Below are 16,436 nucleotides of genomic sequence, written 5' to 3' on the forward strand. Positions count from 1 at the left end.
TAAAACCCAATACAGGAATTGGAGAAGATCTTATCGGGCTCGCCTATTTCACAAAGATGGTGAGTCTATCTTGGCCAAAGTATCATCGAAAAATTCTGCAGGCTCTTGGGCCTTAATCACTAAAACCTATAGATACTGCCAATGCTTTTTGCAAATTAACGATGTTTCATCATCTGATTGGCAAGCCCACTTTTCCCACCTATATGCGATGCCCCCCTCCGACCCATTGTCAGTTCCCCTTAACCTTGAAGGAGTTTTCTCTTTATCCTTTACCACCGAAGATATTCTCCATTATATCCAAAAGGCCAGTAGATCCAGAACTCCGGGCCCTGACGGCCTTTCAAACTTTACATTGAAACAGTTTCCTGAATTTTGGGCTGCTACTTTATTTGAGATATTAGCGCATGTTATATCCGTCCAGAAAATCCCCATTTCCTGGTGCAGTTCCCTAACCGTGCCCATTTACAAAAAGGGTCATAGACATGATCTCACCAATTATAGGCCTATGGCCCTCTTGGACGCGTCAGGGAAAATCTTTGCCTCCTTAATACTGCGTGATCTACATCAATAGATAGATTCAACTAACATGCGGGATATGTTCCAGACAGGCATTGTTGCAGGTAAAGGTACTGTTATTCACACGGTTACCCTTTCATCTATCAAGGCCCTTTGTTGTCAACAGAAGGAATCTGTATACATAGGTTTTGTTGACTTCAAAGAAGCTTTCGATTCTATCGACCGTCTACTAATGCTACGTAAACTGATATTAATGGGTTGCCCGTTCTCAGTGGTCAAATTGATTTCGCTCCTCCACGAAAACACTTCTATCCGAGTCTGACTAACCTTTGATGGCTAACTGACAGCCCCTCTCCTGACATTACGGGGCTTAAAGCAAGGGTGTGTCCTTGCAGCCACAATATTCAATCTATTTATTTTGGACATGGGGGAAAATGTAAGAACATTAATTCTGATGCTCCAAAGTTGGGTTTGGAGTAAATTCCCAGGCTTCTTTATGCCGATGATCTTATACTTCTTTCCAAAACAAAGGCGGGCCTCCATAGACTGATTAGAGGTTTGGCATCTTATGCATCTGAAAACGCAATGACCATTAATCTAGCGAAAACCCAAATTATGGAATGCCAGAACTATAAACCATCGAACCATAACCAATTTATTTGGACATTAGACCAGGATAATATATCTAATACCCTGTCCTATAGATATTTGGGTGTCATGGTCAACTGCATTGGGAATGAAACTTTGCACTTAACCGACATAATTTCGAAATTGCAGGCACTTTTGTATATATTTGGCAAATTTACATGCACTCACTTATTGTCGTTCTTCTCTCTAAAAGTCAAACCAATTCTCACTTATGGTTCGGAATCTGGTATAATGTAATCACGCGCCACTTGGGACCGCTTAGAGGTCAAATACTGGCGCTCAGTTTTTAAATTGCCTAATTGTGTATCCGTTGCACTGATTCGTTTCGAACTAGGACTATTGTCATTATACAGTGCAGTCGCCTGGAAAATTATTGCATTTCTGAGAAAGTGCCTAATATTACAGTATAAGGCTATTTCTTGTATTTTGGGGCAATATTTACTATACTCAGTACATCAATATCCAAAGAACTGGCGAACTGCAGCTATAAACATTTTTACTGATGCCGATATTTCAATAGATAGTCTGCTTAACAACCCCAATCAGGCAAAAGTCAAACTTTATCGAAGAGATTGAATTTACACCATAGAAATCTGCCAACATCTTAAAGATTGGAATGCATCTCAATTTGGATACAAGAGGTTCAGAATTCCAAAAACATACCTTATTAAATATCCATCCACCAAATTGTGAGATGATTATATGCGATTCCGCTTTAATTTGTGGTCAACAAAAGATATACTATGCAGACGGAAAATACTGGCCCCAAGTGAGAATGTTTGTAGAAACCCTATGGCATATTGTTGCATACTGTTCAGCACTGAATGTTTTGCGTTGCAAATACTTTGTGCATTGTTTCACTGTCCATACAGCAATTGACAATGAAGAATTATGGTTTCTAATCTTTGGTGCAAGACGTATGTCGGTCAAACTGGCCACCATTGGATTCTTAAAAGAACTTGAACTAAAGCAGTATTAGAGCTTACCCTGTTAAAATGTTACCTATGAGATTGTATTTTATTGACCTTGCTTTTTATATGTATGATCAAATTGTTGTAATGTAATTTTGAGTATATTTTATATATTTTTTAAAAACTTAATGATGTAAACTGTTCTTAAATTGAAAGGTTGTTTCTAAAGCCAAATCAATAAATAAAAAAATAAATACATTTAAAAAAGCTTAACGTTCTCTGAGGGTCTAACTTATGTTGTCTTTCATCTTCCTTGCCTGGATGAGGTGGGGGATAGAAAGAAGGTAGAACAATTTTCTGACCTATATGAAATTCTGAAATGATTTTGGGTAAATATGAAGGTTTGACCCTTAAAACAACCCTATCCTTGTGGAAGATAGTCAAGGGTGGCTTGCACGAAAGTGCCTGCAAATCGCTCACTCTACAGGCTGAAGAGCTACCAATAGAATAGTTTTAAAGGTTAACAACCTTAAAAGACATGAGTGTAAGGGTTCAAAAGATGCACACATTAGGAATTTTAGAACCAGATTTAGGTCCCAAACTGGAATCTGGAAAGGAGATGGGGGGTGGGGGGACACATTGGTGAGTTCCTTTAGAAATTGTGTCACCAGTGGAATTTTGCAATAGGATCCTTCCTCTGATGAGACTTAAAGGTGGACAGCGCCGCCAAGTAGCCCTTTATATATATAGATAGAAGAAAGGATAAAACATCCTGTGTTTTACATAGAAAAGATTCTACATTCTTTTCCCTGCACCAGTTGCAGAATGTATTCCAATGGCAACGGTACACAGACTTTGTTGTTGGCCTTCTGGCCGAAAGCAAAACCTCCAATACGTCATCCTGGAGGTCCCAATCCTTGCATCTCAGCCTTTCAGAAACCAAGCGTGAAGGTTGAGTGTTTTGACCTCTGGATGGAGAACCCAACCCTCCTCCCGCAAGAGAAGGTCCTCTCTTTGTGGAAGACGCATCAGAGGACAGATGGACATGTCCAGAAGATCCGGGTACCACGTCCTTCTAGCCCACGTCGTCCTGGCCCAATACAGGCAACTAAGATCATGTGTTAACCGAACCTTCTCAACCTCCTGAGCACATGAGGAATGACGGGGACTGGAGGAAATGCGAACAGGAGTGGAAACTCCCAGACCACTACGAACGCGTCTCCTAGAGCTCCTGTTGGGGGAAATTACTTGCAGCAATACCGTTAGCACTTCGTCGACCCCGGTCTGGAACAGATCTACTTGAGTTCTCCAAAGGGTGAAGCTCTCCTGAAGGACTTCCTGAGCTAATTCCCTCTCGTGGCAGACTGTGCTCTGCCTGCTCAGAGCATCCGCCGCCGTGTTCTCCTTTCTGGCTAGGTGAACTGCTGATAAGGAGATTCCTTCTTGAATTGCCCAGTACCAGAGCTGCTGCATTGCCTCTCTGCACAGTGGCAGTGACCCTACACCACCTCTCTTGTTGAGTACATGGCCACTGTGTTGTCCGTCATTATCAGCACATTCTTTCCCAGTACAGATGGCAAAAAGACCTTCAGCGCTGGTCTGATTGGTGTCAGCTCCAAAAGATTGATATGTAGTTTGGACTCCGATGGAGACCAACAACCGCTTATCTTCAGATCGTTGGTATGTGCTTCCCACCCCGTGAGTGAGGCGTCCTTTCTCCCTTCAGAATGTTGTCCTCGGAGGCCCACCAGAGAAGATCCTGTGCGACCCTGCTTGGATGACCGCTGACTGTCAGATTGTTGGCATGGGCTCCCAACCCCATGAATGAGGTGTCCGTCACTACAGTTATCTCTGAGCATGGTTGCCAAAAAAGGTTCTCATTTGAGAATATTGTCCTCGCAGGCCCACCACAGAAGATCCTGCGAGACACTGGTTGGAATCTCAAGTAGGTTTGACACATTTCTTGATAACATGGACCATTGAGTTCATAGAGCCCATTGAAGGAATCTCATTCTGAGGAGGGACTCTGGTACGAGCAAAATGCAGGATGCCATGAGGCCGAGTAACCTCACAAAATCGAAGGCCGGTAGACTGTGGGCATTCTTAAACTTGGTAACCATCTGAAGAATGTCTTGAGCCCTCATCTTGGGTGGCGAGCTCTTTCCCAAGGATGTATCTACTACAGCTCCAATGTACTGGAGCTTTTGAGACAGTGTCATATGGGACTTCTTGTAATTGAGGAAGAAGCCCACTCTGTGAAGAGAGTGGCAGGTGATGTTGAGATGATCCCAGGCTTGTTAGTGAGGACGCGCCTGATCAGCCAATTGTCCAGGTAGGGGTAGATGTGAATTCCCCCTCTCCCGACACTCGCTGCCACCACCGCAATCAGTTTAGTGAAAACCCTTGGGCGGAGGTCAGCCCGAATGGCAGAACTCGTAATTGATAATGAGAACTGCCAACTGCGAATCTCAGGTATTTTCTGTGCTTGAGATGGATTGACACATGAAAATAAGCATCCTGAAGGTACAATGACACCAACCAATACTGGAGTTGGAAGGCCTGAAGGACCTGAGAAAGTGTGACCATCTTGAACTTTGTCCTTCCTGAGGAACTTGTTCAAGTATCTTCTTAAGTCCAAGATGGGTCTCAGTCCTCCGTCCTTCTTGGGCATTAGAAAATAGGGAGCACCACCATCCCTTATTCCTCTCCGCTACAGGTACTGGTTCTATAGCACCTTTCTCGAGCAGGGTTAAAATTTTCTGCACAAGGAGCGAATCCGGAATCCTCAAAGAGTGGTTCCCCGGTTGATTGTTCCGAGGTCTCCTTATAAAAGGAAGGCAGTAACCGTGGGCTGCGGTTTCTAGAGCCCAAGCATCCGAAGTAATGTCTCGCCATTCTTCTAGATGCTGAGACAGTCTGCCCCCCAATGGTGATCTGTGACTCAAGACCACAGAGAGGTTTTGAGGCGGTTGATGCAGTGGCTGATGGTAAGGAGGCTGCTGCTTCCACTGGCTTTGCACCTCTACCTCGTCCACCACCAAGACATTTTCTCTGGCCCCTTTGACTGGCCATTCCTCTCGCCCTTCCAACTGAGGAGAAGTAGCGAAAAGATCTACCCCTCCAAGGTTGCCCCCTAGGACGAAAAGGCTGAGGATGCTGTCATGACCTCGAACCAAGGCTATGGGTCTTGGGCACCATGGCCCCCACCTCAGTACTGTTCCAAGGTCAGAAAGACCCACACTAGCCCGTTGCGGGTGCCTTGGTCGCAATCTTGGATTTCCAGTGCTGTTTTTGCAATTATGCACCCTAAGTTGAACGGTCTACGCATTTTAATGTTAACTTTCCCAATATATCCCAGTATATATTTGAGGTGTAAAGGGGTAGGAGGAGATTTTGGCACCCGCCACATTTTTCCAGAAATCATCTGTGTTTGGGCAAGACCTAAACATTTGAATTGTGTCAGCACCATCCGACCCACATTTCGGGCATTTGTCGGACATAGCTCAGGAGAATCGAGCAACTCTAGCGGCGGTGTAATGAAGTCTGCTTAATACCTTAAATTGGATGAGTCGTAAATGAGCATTAAGTGAAATGTTTTTGGTTAATGCACAGTATATGCGCCATTTAGTATCATCGATAGTTGTAGATGTATCTCTCCCCCACCTTTCTTTCAGTGTATTGTTATGCGTCTTACTGTTCTGTACTATACAATATAGTCTTAAGGTCATCGGTCTATTTTCTTCACCAGTTACACTGGTCTCTAAGCCTTGACATTGGTCTGATTGCCAGGGGTATGTCTACCATCTTTTCTTGACCAATGCACGCATTCTGTAGCATTGCAGTATTTTGACCAGTTATCATCCAGTTTTGCTATAAATTCTTCTTCAGTTACAAAGCTACCACCTGGGTATAGGTCTCCCAGTTTCATTGTTTTCTCTGGGTCCCATGTCATTTGGAGGTCCATATCAAACCTTGGGGGGAGACCAGGACAATTCCACAGAGAGATCTTATTACGATAGGGCTTGGGAGAGTTCAATTGTTTAAATATACGTTGCAACGCTGATATGGTCGTACATACGGGATCAAACAGGCAGGAATTCCCATAGTGATCCTCTAATATGGCGCTTTTAAGGTCAGTAGGTGAGGCGCAGTGTATCTCTAGGCTACGGTACCCAGCATTGTCGAATGCTTAATACCACTGTGGTGCAAAATGCGACAGTGCCACCAGATAGTACAATTCGAAGTCTGGAGCAGCCAGACCTCCTTGATCCTATGGTTCTACCAGGACATCCCATTTTGCTCGAACCGCACCCCATTCCCAGACAAATTGCATGCACATTGATCGAGGTTACGTGAAGAACTTATGTCCCAGCCATATTAGGGTATTATTAAAGTAATATAACAATTTAGGTGTCACAACCATCGTGAGAAGCGAGACCCTACCAAACAATTACATCAGGAATTTGGCCCATATATTTAGCTTCACCTTAAGTGCATGGAGGTATTTTTAATGGTTCTGTTCATATAACTGTTTCTGTGAATGGGATACAGATATCCCCAAATATTTTAGGGAGAAAGGTACCCACCAAAAACCACATACGTTTGTTGGTTTGGTAGTATCTTCAGTTAGTGGGAATAGCTCTGATTTTGAAGGGTTTATCTTGTACCCTGAGTGGTATGTAAATTTGCCCATCTCCTCCAAAATCTGTTTTATGTTAGTGTCTGGATTACATATATATAGTAAAGTATCATCAGCGTACAGGGAGATGATTAGCGGGGGTCCTGCTATATGTATGCCCCTCTGACTGTTGTTCTTGCATTTGTGGCGCTAGTGGTTCAATTGTTAAAGCAAACAGAAGGGGCGAGAAGGGGCACCCCCCTGGTCCTGTGCCTCTTGCTGGACGGATTGGTCTTCATAGTGCCCCATTGGTACAGACTCTAGCCGTCAGATTAGTATACAGTAGTCTTACATATTTGCAAAACTTATGGCCCATGCAGAATTTTTCAAGTACGCCTAACAGGAAATCCCAGGAGACGGAATCGAACACCTTCTCAGCATCCAAAGCCACCACCACAGCAGAAGCATGGGAGTCTATTTGTGAGATGACAGTAAATAATCGTCGCACATTAGAAGCCGTTGACCTTGCAGGAATGAAGCCCGACTGGTCAGGAAGCATCAAGGTCGAGATATGAGGGAGGAGCCTATTTGCTGATATTTTAGCCACTATTTGTGCATCAGCATTTATCAGCGACAAAGGGTAGTATGAAGCAACCTCCTTAGGTGGTCGATTTGGTTTCAGCAGCACCATTATGACCGCATCAGTCATTGTAAGTGGGAGCCTACCAGTTGCTTAGGATACCTCCCATGCCTTCAACAAGCGAGGAGCCAAGATATCCTTGTATTCCTTGTATAGTTCCATCCCTAGATCATCCGGGCCAGGGGATTTACCCGAGGAGAGTGAGGTTATAGCCTCTCCTATCTCTTCTAACGTAACTGGCGGGTCAAGTGCCAATCGAGCTTCATTGCTCAGTGTAGGTAGGGTTGTATCGTACAAATACTGTACCTCTATCTTTGTGCTAGTGTCTGCATAAGCGTATAGTTTCTGATAGTATTTTTTGAAGATTATATTAATCTCCTCTGTTTTAGTTACTACCTGTCCTCCATCTTCAATGCCCACTATAAGCTGTGACTCTCTCTCTCACCTCTTATCACTTCAGCGAGGTACCGTCCCGGTCTATCCTCCTCCCCGTATCTTTGGACCTGTACTGGTTTTATCATAAGGTGCACTTCACGATTCGCTATATTCCTGAACTTTGTAAGTTTTCCTTAATCAGACCTAGCAGGGCCCTATCCCCAGTCAACCCATATTCATTTTCAAGCTTACATATATCCTTCTCTAATTCGCTTAGTTCTCCTCTTGTGATTTTTAGGGCATTTGAGGTAATTGACATTGCCACGCCCCTCATACAGACATTGAATATTTCCCATATGGTGGAGTATTGCGTTACGGACCACTCATTAACCTCAAAGAACCGTAAGATCTCTTCTCTGATGGTTTCTGCCATAGTGCTCTCTGTTAGTGCTGCTGGCAGCATTTTCCATAATGGCCTGGGTCGGGTTCCCGTATTCAATGAGATGTTTAGCCATAACGGCGAATGGTTTGACAAGATACGGGGCAGGATCTTCGTGCCTGCCACTCTGTGCATCCATTTAGCTGCGATATAGAACTATGCGTGACATTGCATCATGCACCCTAGAGTACTACGTATATTCTCTCCCTTCAGGGTGTTCCTCCCGCAATGCATCCACTAGATCATAGGTGGACATTATTTGTTTTATAGTGCGAGCACCAGCTGTCATCCCTCTATTTTTACTGTTTGTTCTGTCTCTCTGTATATTCAATAGTGTGTTAAAATCCCCCGCCCCCCATATCACCGGAAGATCGGGCATCGTTCCCAACATTTTGGAGATGTGGGTGAAGAAATTGGGGGTCATCGATGTTAGGGACGTATGTGCTGATTAGGATGATGTTTTCCCCTACCATTTCCCCTTGACCGCTACATATCTCCCTGTGTCTATATGTACATCCTGTGGGGGGAAACTGTCACAATTTATGCATCAGGGTTAAGACGCCCCTTGCCTGCGACGAATAAGTGGTGTAATATCTTTGAAGTCCCCATTTAGGTGCAAACCCTGAATTAGTGGGACCCAAAGGTGTGTTTTTTGTATGAATATGATTTTAGGGGAGTATCTGTCGATGTATGCAAGTGTCTTTCAAGCTTTGACTGGGTTATTCAAGCCATGTATGTTCCATGTGATTATTGTTGTCACATCACCTTTTAGTTTCTACAGTATAGAACTGTGCCCGTAGGATTGTGTCAACCGAGTAGTCGTGTCCGTGTGTCTGCATGCCTTCCAACTTTCCTATAACTCCACCGAATCTTTCGGGGCCCCTCCCCCAATATGAATATTAACATATATATTCCCCCCCTCCCAACACACGCACCATTCTGCCCCAACTTGATGATGTATCCCCCGCCCCAGATAACTTGTGGAACTTTTTTTCAAAAGCACGTTGGCAGCAATTGCCCTTGCACAGGCTGTCGGCTGTGAACTACCGCTCAGGCTAAATTTATTAACTTCTTTACGTTGTGCCCTTCTACATCTCAGCACCACAAACCAGAACATAAAGATACATTAGAACCATTTTTCAGTCTCCCGGTCCCTCTCTCTCTCATTCCCGGGGTTCGATTCTGGTCTGCATCGCGGATTGCTGGTGGGATTGGAATGTAAGACTATGTAGTTCATGGCCTCCTCTTGGTTCTCAAAAAAAGTGCCCTCTGCCTCCGTGCTGAATATGAAGTTTTGCCAAGAATATCAAAGCATATGGGACCTGCCACATATTCAATTGTCTTTTCACTGGATTGTATGTTCTTCTTTGGGCCTGTACCCCAGCTGCAAAGTCTGGGTAAATGTGTAAATTACTAGCCTCGTATCGCAACGTTTCCCGTTCTCTTGAAATCTTTAGGACAAGGTCCCTATCTCTGCAGTTCAAAAGCCTTGCAATAATAGTGGGAGGTGGAGCTCCAGGTCTCGGGACTGGGGCCAGGGTACAATGAGCCCACTTGACCAGGAATTGTTTACTACAGCCACGTTGTCTGAACAGGGATCTGAGAAGCGACTCAACAAATGTTTCTATCTGGCCTTTACAGGCTGTTTCAAGGACCCCAACTATACATACATTATTCCTTCTGGATCTCAATTCCAAATCGTCACACTTGCCTCTAACCTTGGACAATTATGTTTTCAGATTGGTTATGTCTCACTCGTGCTGATCCACTTTGTCCTCCGTTGCACCGATTCTCGTTTCAGCCTCATTTATCCGGCCACTCTCTTTTTCAAGTTTTGATTTGAACGACCCAATTGTTGCGACTATGTCATCCAGCTTGACATTTATTGACATAAATCCGGCTTGCACCGTTGTCAGCAGGTGGAGTTCTCTAGTTTTGTCTGATGATGTTGTAGGTGAATTGTCATTAGGGTGTGTTGTCGTACCTGCCTCTGGGGTCAGTGTGTTGGTAAAAGAATCCATCAGACCTTTTTATTCCCTTGCTCCTTTCGTCATCTTGCCTGTATCCACTTATGAGAAAAGATCTTTCTTGACTTACCAAATATTTTGTGCGTATCTCATCTCTCGTAGATGGTGTGCCGTGAAAGTGTGCTTATAGTATTACAGTATTATGTTAGGCAACACCGACTGAGCTTCGATATCTCTTGTCTACTTATATTTTTTCCCAGTGTCACAAGTAATCTTTGGCTCAGGCCTGACACGTTTGTCCCTAGCATACGTTGCTACTGCTCTGCCACCCTCACCATGACACTGCCATAAACTTCTCAGTCGCGGCTTGCCCAAGAGGTTTGGTGACAGATCGAGCCAGTGTCACCTGGAGTATTTTCCCCAGATTCTGACTACTGGAGGCGCACTCTTTATCTACTGTGCCCCACATAAAGCTAGCAGAATGTCTGGGGCAACAGATGAAGCAGCGCAATGCAGGTGGGCTCCACACAAATGTGTCCCCGATACTAGGTTGCTACGGCAGAGCTCCAGTAATCCGCTCCCTCCACAGGCCGGAAATAGCTGCACCCTGGTGCGTGTTATATCTTGAACTCACCCCTTTTCTTTAGGATGACCAGGTGATGCTTCGGTTTCCTCCCTCTGCACACTGATGACGCTTGGTGGCCTTATTAGAAGACTGTTATCCTCACTTGCCCAGATGAGTGTGCCTGATGGCAGAGGGTCTGGTTTTAGAGCCTCACAGAGCGGAGCTCCAGGCTCGCTGGTTCTTCCTCTACACTTTCCACCCTACTAGCACCGATCTATTGCTGTGGCCTCCATTTATTATAACTGGACAGGGTGCCTGTGGATCAGTTGATTCCCAGAAGTACCAGGCTACTACTTCATATTTCTGCTTGGAAGTGTGAGGACATGGGGATTCTTATTAATGTTCCACAGCTCGGTGGAGTTTGCGGTCTACACCCTAGGTTGTCGCATTCCTTCTCCACCGTCTACAGAATGTTGGGTTAATGTTTACCTTGTGCGTAGTTATTTTCACAGGTTGTGTTGCCTCACAGGTTCCCTCTCCGTTGTCCTCCACTCCCGCACACAGCCGGGGACATGTGGGAGTCGCAGGAGGAGGGCAAACACAGGATTGTCTGCACCGACGTTGGGGATGAGTGAGCTAATGAAGGCGCTGCAGGACTGCTGGGATACTTTGCTGCAGTTACCCCACCAGCCCCCGTCCAGAGCCGGTCTGTTGCTTCTCACGGCTTCCTCAGAGTATGGTCCCGCCTTCAGTAATATGTCCCAGGCGGGTCAGCATCGGAGCATATTACTGCTCCTTCCTGGTGTCTCTCAGAAACCTCAAAGCCGCCAATGATTGTGCGGGCACCTTACATCGGCTGCAGCATTACATGGGGTTGAGAAGGTAACAGCAGCGTTCCGGTGTCGCCGGGCCTTCCCTTTGGAAAGTGTGATGAAGAGCATTGGATCTCTGTAGTCACAGAGAAGAGGCCACTCGATGTTCGCGTTACGCTGTTGATTTGCCTACCACCCCCTCAAAGGCCAGCGGAGCATCGCGCTAAAGTATGTCCTTCCCTTCTTATGCCAGGAGTCAGTTCTGGGCTACGTCCACATTTCTCATCGGCTTATTTCGCATCACATATTCTGTTGTCGTTGCCGCTGCACCGTGGAAATGCAGGACGCTCCAGCTTCTGCTCCATGTCTCAAACTTTGACGACCTTCTATAGCTTTTCAGTTAACAGGCACAAGGAAGGATTTATTTTAATCAGGATTTTGCCTGCAACGCAGCTCTACAGCCAGGCAGCCATTTCCTTTGCTGCGCAACAGCCAGGGTCACCTTTCTAAAAGGCACTCACCTGCAATCAGCGTTTCTAGTTGTTGGAAAAAGACACTTAACACTGTCAATAGCTGCCCCTTGAAACACTTGTGTATAGGCGCGTTATAAATGCCATATCATATCACCCTCCTTCCCACATTGCCAGCACAATGGAAAGAGATGTAACAGTCCATCTTTTTCTCCCATTGCCCTTTCTCCACCTGACCATGGCTCTGTCTCTCCTATCTACTCAAACTGCTACATTATCAACTATCCTTCCCTTCTAACTAAGTCTGGTAAGAAGAATCTTAAAATGGATATCCTGGCCTCAAACTCAAAACAAAAGGAGGGACACCAAGCAAGAAATCTAGCCACGGCCGTGCTTGGAAGAAGCACGTATATATAGAGCAACTAAGAGGCCGGGATATGGAGCCTAGTATAGGTAAAGGGACAAGACTGGATAAAGTTTACACATATACGGTTGCTAATACAGCTAAATATACATAAAACACATTGCAAGCTGGGAGGTGAAAGGATTCAATTCACATCCTCTACAAAATAGAAAATAGATGTATTAATTGGATAAAATATACCATAAGGATTATAAAATCTCATATATCAAAAACATTGAGATAATAAAATACAATTCAAAACATACTGATACATAAATATCAAATGATATTCACTCGAAATAATGTGCAACACAACCAGACCCAATCACATCACCAATCACTCCATTCATACTAAACTCATACAAAACTAAAGTGTATACTTCAAAAACAGTAATGATCTCAAAAATACACAAGAAGTGCATCAACATCAGCAAACAACTTGTACAAAATATTCTAGACCCATGAATGAATTCTGGTCAGTAACAGGTACTGTGATACTAGAAGATAAAGTGTCCGGAAATAGGAGACCTTAGTATGTCATATTAATTCACAATAGGATCAACACAGAGAAAGACCAATCAAAGAACTATCCTGGCCTCAAATTCAGGACTCCCCATTGCTGATACCTATTCCAGTGTTTCTACCAGACAAACCCTTGCCAACATTCTCTTTGTCATCCCTTCGCCAGATCGCTGGACCCCTCATATGATCTCTGTCCTGTCTCCTCCTCTCCCATTAATGGTGGCACCCGCTAGGAAGTGCGTATGGACTCCTTTGACTCCTCCAGAGTCATCATTAATGTCTACCTTAATGGCACTGTCATGGTGCAAGGCCCTCAGGCCAATCTCCATCTATTCGGTAGGCGGTTCCCTCGCCTCATCTCCTGCTGTCCCCTACTCCTCTCCCTTGGCTACCTTGCCCCCTTCTCCTTCCACCTCTGCCCCATCTCACACTCCCTCCACACCTCCGCAGGACGTACCTCTGATCTGTACCCCTCCCCGGAAGGTCTTTATGACAGGCAACCTTCTCCATCTTGCCACCCTCAATCCTCGCTCTGCTGTCAAACACTCCTCTGACATCTGCCACCTCCTTGAAGAACTTGACCTCGATGTCCTCAGTCTTACGGAGACATGGTTCACAGCCAGCTCTGTCATGAGCTTTGACACTCTCCTCCCTGACGGCTACAAGAACCTCTCCACAACCAGATCCACCCGGCCTGGAGGGGGTGTAGCCCTGATCTTCCCTGAGTGGATTCCTGCCTCTATCATCCCTACTCAGACTTACTCCTCTTTCGAAGGCCTTGTCTGTAGGCTTTGTCTCTCTCCTAGCCACTCCCTTGCTGTTGCTACCCTCTACCAGCCCCCTGGTAAATTCACCTCTTTTAATTCAACATCCATCTTCATTCTCCCAGTTCCTCATCTGCACTCTTTTGCAACCTCTGCGATTCACTCTCCTCTTCTATCCTCCCCTCCGGCCCAACTCATTCTGCTGGCCACACACTTGATGTCTTAATCTCCTCTGGCCTCCCCCTATCTACTCCCCTCATACCTCCTCTTTCAAGGAGCGATAACTGCCTCCTCTCCTCTCATCTTTCCATCTCCTCCCCTGAAGTCAAGCCTACCCCAAGACTGCCACCCACCTTCTCGGACATCCCGCCCATGAAGCAGGTTTCAGTGGAGGTTTCTGCTGCCACCTTCTCACCCTCTCCTCCACTTTTTGATACTCTTGATGCTCTTGCCCCTGTCAGGAGGATCTGTTTGAAACCCAATATCAAGTGCAATTCTTGGCATGACTCCGACCTAGCTACACTTAAACTTATGTGTAGGGCGGCCAAGAGGAAAGTGAGGGCCTCTTGCTCATCCTCCGACAAACTGGCCTGCCGCCTACTCCAACGGTAATACCGTCTCTCTGTACGGACCAAGAAGCAAGTCCATATTCAAGCGTGTGTCTCTGTGGCATCTAACAACTCGGCCGAACTCTATCTGCAAGGAGCTGGCCAACCCTGATGCAGTATCCACCCCTCCTCTCGCCTCTCAGGCTCTTTGCAACACACTTTATCTCAAGTCCGATCTATGAAAGCCTCTTCAAGACAGGTCCATCCCTGGCTCCTCCAAAACTATTAAGGACCACATCGATAACCTTGCTCCGGCCATTGCCGATTTTTGCAACCTTTCGTTTGCCTCTGGATCTTTTCACTCCCTTCTGAAGCACTCCTTTGTGCATCCTCTCCTCAAAAAACCCACAGCTGACCCTTTTGTCTGGCTAACTATCGTCCAATTTCCATTACTCCCTTCTTCATAAGCTCCTGGAAAAGCTTGCCATCTCTCAGCTTAACCTTCATTCCGGCTCTCTCCATGACCTCCAATCTGGCTTCAGAGCTGCCAGAAGTACATAAACTGCTCTCTTGAACATCCATGGAGACCTGCTCTCCAACCTTGACTCTAACATTCCCCTCTGTCCTCATCCTACTTGATATCTCCTCTGCTTTTGACACGGTCAACCATACCACCCTGCTCAATCGTCTCTGTAACAACCTGGGTATCTCTGATCAGGCTCTGACCTGGCTGACCTCTTTTCTCTCTGATTGGTCCTTCCTATCCTCCATCTCCCTCTCTACCTGTGGTGTTCCGCAGGGGTCTAACCTCACTGGCTTTTCAACCAATACCTGGCAACTCTCGCCTACTGCATTTCCATTTTCTGCTCAAATTTCCAGTGCTATGCTGACGACACCCAACTCATTTTCAGGCTTCCCTAGGCCACCTCCTCTCCTTCCCTTGTCTCTGACTGCCTAATCGCCATTCAAAACTGGTGTGCCCCAAATGATCTTCGTTTAAACGCCAACAAGACTGAGATCCTCCTCATTGGTACATCCCCTCCATCCTGTCTGCTCACTCTCTGGCCGGCCTCCCTTGGCCCTCCTCCTGCCCTTACCTGCGAAGCTGAGAACCTCTGTGTCATCTTTGACTCCACTCTTTCCTTCTCCGCACATATCTCTGAGGTCTCCAAAAAGTCAAAGTTCTTACTGCACCTCCTTAAAGGCACTCTTCCTACCCTCTCATTCCCTCAGAAGCTCCTTGTCTCCCAAGCTCTGATTCTCTCTAGGTTGGACTACTGTAACAGCCTCTTTCTGAATCTACCTGCCTACACTCTCCGCCCTTTACAACTAATCCAGAACAGGACTGCGAGACTTGTCCTTGGCCTCAGGCCCTAGGATCGTATCTCTCCAGCTCTGAAATCCCTTCATTGGCTCACTGTGGTTGCAAGGATTACATTTAAAACCATTTGCATTGTCCACAAGGCTTTCTGGGGCCTGGGTCCAAATTACCTTCAACTATCCCTCCGTAAATACCTCCCATCTAGAATTCTTCGCTCCTCTACCTTTAACTCCCTCAGGGTCAGTCGTTTTTCAAAGAAACAAGCTGGTGGTAGATCTCTGTCTTCGGCAGGGTCCTCCCTCTGGAACTGCCTACCTGCCACCATGAAACTTGAGGAGAACCATCAACGGTTCCGGAAGCTCCTTAAGACCTTCCTCTTCGCCTCTGCCTTTGCCCTTTTTTCCCCTGCTTATCGGCTTTCTCTATGGGCAATGCTGCACCTGGCCACCTTCTTCCCTTCGGGCGCAGGTACCTGCTCACCCTGCCACCCTCCAGCACTGCCTCCTGGCCACCCCTTACACTGGGGCCTGTATTTGTACCCATGCAGCCCCCCCCCCACTCTGCACTTATCAGCTACTCCCTATCTGACTAACCCTGCACTTGGCCACTCACAGGCTGCACTACTACTGAATTGGATCACCTTATTTATTTATTTAAATTATTATTTATCTTGTCCTCTTCTATGCTCTGCACTTTCCAATTTCTCCCCCCTCCCATGCACTTCCCCCTTTTCCCTTTCCCATGCACTTGCACGTTCTCAATGTCATTGGCCCTCATTACAACTGAGGTGCTAAGTGCACCAACTTTACCACCATGGTGTAAACTATGTTTACACCATGGTGGATGGCGGATTTACCGCCCCATTACAAGGTGAGTGGGGCGGTAAATCCCCATTTCCCATTTTCCCTTCCCCATTC

At 46.0% G+C, this 16,436-nt stretch overlaps 1 protein-coding gene across 4 annotated transcripts in view; it reads right to left on the minus strand.

Annotated features, from left to right (window-relative positions):
* Positions 1-16,436, minus strand: part of LOC138514136 (zinc finger protein 420-like) — a 1,401,466-nt gene that overhangs the window by 1,058,412 nt on the left and 326,618 nt on the right. The window lies entirely within an intron of this gene.

Source organism: Ambystoma mexicanum, chromosome 12 (assembly GCF_040938575.1).
Source record: "Ambystoma mexicanum isolate Mex_15411 chromosome 12, UKY_AmexF1_1, whole genome shotgun sequence".
Classification (NCBI taxonomy): domain Eukaryota; kingdom Metazoa; phylum Chordata; class Amphibia; order Caudata; family Ambystomatidae; genus Ambystoma; species Ambystoma mexicanum.